The sequence below is a fragment of the Hyperolius riggenbachi genome, unplaced genomic scaffold (assembly GCF_040937935.1).
Source record: "Hyperolius riggenbachi isolate aHypRig1 unplaced genomic scaffold, aHypRig1.pri scaffold_269, whole genome shotgun sequence".
Classification (NCBI taxonomy): Eukaryota; Metazoa; Chordata; class Amphibia; order Anura; family Hyperoliidae; genus Hyperolius; species Hyperolius riggenbachi.
In genome coordinates, this window is record NW_027152480.1 from 35,867 (window position 1) to 40,040 (window position 4,174).

A 4,174-nucleotide genomic window follows, 5' to 3' on the forward strand; every position below is an offset into this window, starting at 1 on the left:
GACGCTGCGGACCGCGGGTCGGGGCCAGCGAGGCACCTCCAGGCCATTACTGCTTCCTGTTTTGACTCTAGACCCCCAAAGGTTCTGTTCTGTTCTGTTCTGTTCTGTTCTGTTCTGTTCTGTTCTGTTCTGTTCTGTTCTGTTCTGTTCTGTTCTGTTCTGTTCTGTTCTGTTCTGTTCTGTTCTGTTCTGTTCTGTTCTGTTCTGTTCTGTTCTGTTCTGTTCTGTTCTGTTCTGTTCTGTTCTGTTCTGTTCTGTTCTGTTCTGTTCTGTTCTGTTCTGTTCTGTTCTGTTCTGTTCTGTTCTGTTCTGTTCTGTTCTGTTCTGTTCTGTTCTGTTCTGTTCTGTTCTGTTCTGTTCTGTTCTGTTCTGTTCTGTTCTGTTCTGTTCTGTTCTGTTCTGTTCTGTTCTGTTCTGTTCTGTTCTGTTCTGTTCTGTTCTGTTCTGTTCTGTTCTGTTCTGTTCTGTTCTGTTCTGTTCTGTTCTGTTCTGTTCTGTTCTGTTCTGTTCTGTTCTGTTCTGTTCTGTTCTGTTCTGTTCTGTTCTGTTCTGTTCTGTTCTGTTCTGTTCTGTTCTGTTCTGTTCTGTTCTGTTCTGTTCTGTTCTGTTCTGTTCTGTTCTGTTCTGTTCTGTTCTGTTCTGTTCTGTTCTGTTCTGTTCTGTTCTGTTCTGTTCTGTTCTGTTCTGTTCTGTTCTGTTCTGTTCTGTTCTGTTCTGTTCTGTTCTGTTCTGTTCTGTTCTGTTCTGTTCTGTTCTGTTCTGTTCTGTTCTGTTCTGTTCTGTTCTGTTCTGTTCTGTTCTGTTCTGTTCTGTTCTGTTCTGTTCTGTTCTGTTCTGTTCTGTTCTGTTCTGTTCTGTTCTGTTCTGTTCTGTTCTGTTCTGTTCTGTTCTGTTCTGTTCTGTTCTGTTCTGTTCTGTTCTGTTCTGTTCTGTTCTGTTCTGTTCTGTTCTGTTCTGTTCTGTTCTGTTCTGTTCTGTTCTGTTCTGTCACCCCCCCCCCCCCCCCCCCCAAAGAAAATAACTTCACTGCATTCCATTGCTATCATTAAAGGACCTGCTGAGTACAGTTCAGTAATCATCTTGTTAACTCAGGTGAGAATATTGATGAGCACAAGGCTGGAAATCATTAGGCTGTCATTAGGCTTGACATGTTAAAAAGGAGGGTGATGCTTGAAATCATTGACCTTCCCTTGTTAATCATGGTGACCAGCAAAGGAACACATGCAGCCATCATTACATAGCATAAACATGGCTTCACAGGCAAGGATATTGTGGCTACTAAGATCAACAATTTATAGGATCATCAAGAACTTCAAGAAAAGAGGTTCAGTTCTTGGTAAGAAGGCTTCAGGGCGTCCAAGAAAAGTCCAGCAAGTGCCAGGATTGTCTCCTAAACAGGTTTCAGCTGCGAGATCGGAATGCAACCAGTGCAGAGGTTCCTCAGGAATGGCTGCAGGCAGGTGTGAGCACATCTGCATGAACAGTGAGGTGAAGAATTTTGGAAGATAGCTTGGTGTCCAGAAGTGCAGCAAAGAAGCCACTTCTCTCCCAAAAAAAAACTCAGGGACAGATTGATCTTCTGTAGAAAGTATGGCGACTGGACTGCTGATGACTGACGCAACGTCATATTCTCCAATGAAGCCCCTTTCCAATTGTTTAGGGCATCTGGAAAAAGACTTGTCAGTAGAAGAAAAAAGGTGAGAATTACCATCAGTCCTGTGTCATGCCAACAGTAAAGCATCCTGAGACCATTCATGTGTGGGGTTGCTTCTCATCCAAGGGAGTGGGCTCACTCACGATTTTGCCAAAAAACACAGCCACAAATAACGAATAATACCAAAACACCCTCAACAGCAACTTCTTCCAAAAACAGTTGGATGAACAACAATGCATTTTCCAGCACAATGTTGCACCGTGCCATAAGACAGGTGATAACTTTGCACCGTGCCATAAGACAGGTGATAACTAAGTGGCTCAGAGACCAAAACATTGAAATTTTGGGTCCATGGCCTGGAAACTCCCCAGATCGTAATCCCATTGAGAACTTGGTCATTCCTCAAGAGGTGGGTAGACAAACAAAAGCCAACTAATTCTGAGAAACTCAAAGAAGTGAATATGAAATAATGGGTTGCTATCAGTCAGGATTTGGCCCAGAAGTTGATTGAGAGCATGCCTAGTCAAATTGCAGAGGTCCAGAAAAAGAAGGACAAATACTGCAAATACTGACTCTTTACATACATCTCATGTAATTGTCAATAAAAGCCTTTTAAAACTTATGAAGCACTTATAATTGTATTTCAGTACATCACATAAACAACCGAAGCAAAGATCTAAAAGCAGTTTAGCAGCAATCATTGTGAAAATCCATGTATTTGACAGCCTCAAAACTTTTGGCCAGGACTGTGTACACAAGGAATATAGAAAGGGTGTGTAAATACATACAAGTGTGTGTGTGTGCATAGTACATACACACTAACATGTATTAAGTATACATACGCACAAATATGTACAAACATATTGTGTACAGTCCTGGTCAAAAGTTGAGTCAAAAATATTGCAAATCAGAAGAGTTGGTGCTTACATTTTTATAATAGCAATTTGCATATACTCCACAATGTTATTTAGAGTGTTCAGATGAATTGCATAGTCCTTTTTTGCCATGAAAATTAACTGAATAAAAAAAAAACCTTTCCACTGCATTTCATTGCGGTCATTAAAAAAAAGGCCTGATGACTGAAATATTTCAGTAATCGTCTGGTTAACTCCAGTGAGAATGTTGACTAGCACAAGGCTGGAGATCATTAGGTCAGGCTGATTGGGTTAGAATGGCAGACTTGACATGTAAAAAGGAGGGTGATGCTTGAAATCATTGATCTTCCATTGTTAACCATAGTGACCACCAAAGAAACGCATGCAGATATCATTACGTAGCATAAAAATGGCTTCACAGGCAAGGATATTGTGGCTATTAGGCTTGCACCTAAATCAGCAATTTATAAGATCATCTAGAACTTCAAGGAACGAGGTTCAATTCTTGTTAAGAAGGCTTCAGGGCATCCAAGAAAGTCCAGCAAGCACCAGGAACGTCTTCAAAAGAGGATAGGAGTGCAACCAGTGCAGAGGTTACTCAGGAATGGCAGCAGGCTGGTGTGAGCGCATCTGCACGCACAGTGAGGCAAAGACTTTAGAAGATGGCCTGGTAAGAAGTGCAGCAAAGGAGCCACTTCTCTCCCCAAAAAAACATCAATGACAGATTGATCTTCAGCCGAAAGTATGGCGACTGGACTGCTGATGACTGGTGCAAAGTCATATTCTCCAACGAAGCCCCTTTCCAATTGTTTGGGGCATCTGGAAAAAGGCTTGTCAGGAGAAGAAAAAGGTGAGTGCTACCATCAGTCCTGTGACATGCCAACAGTAAAGTATCCTGAGACCATTCATGTGTGGGGTTGCTTCTCATCCAAACGAGTGGGCTCACTCACAATTTTACCCAAAAACACAGCCATGAATAAAGAATGGTACCATAACACTCCCCCAACAGCAACTTCTTCCAACAATCCAACAACAGTTTGGTGATGAACAAGGCATTTTCCAGCACAATGGAGCACCGTGTCATAAGGCAAGTGATAACTAAATGGCTTGGAGACCAAAACATTGAAATTTTGGGTCTATGGCCTGGAAACTCCCCAGATCGTGATCCCATTGAGAATGTGTGGTCATTCCTCAAGAGGCGGGTGGACAAACAAAAAACAACTAATTCCGAGAAACTCAAAGAAGTGATTATGAAAGAATGGGTTGCTATCAGTGAAGATTTGACCCAAAAGTTGATCGAGAGCATGCCTAGTCAAATTGCAGAGGTCCTGAAACAGAAGGGCCAACACTGCAAACACCGACTCTCTGCATAAATTTCATGTAATGGTCAATAAAAGCCTTTGAAAATGTATGAAGTGATTCTAATTATATTTTAGTACATCACAAACAACTGAAACAAAGAGCTAAAAGCAGTTTAGCAGCAAACTTTGTGAAAAGTCACATTTTTGACAGTCTCAAAACTTTTGGCTAGGACTGTATACATAGTATATACTCTATATTCATACATTATATAATTACACAAACATGTATTGTGTTTGCATACTCCATACAGACATAGTATATATAAACATGCATTGTGTATGCA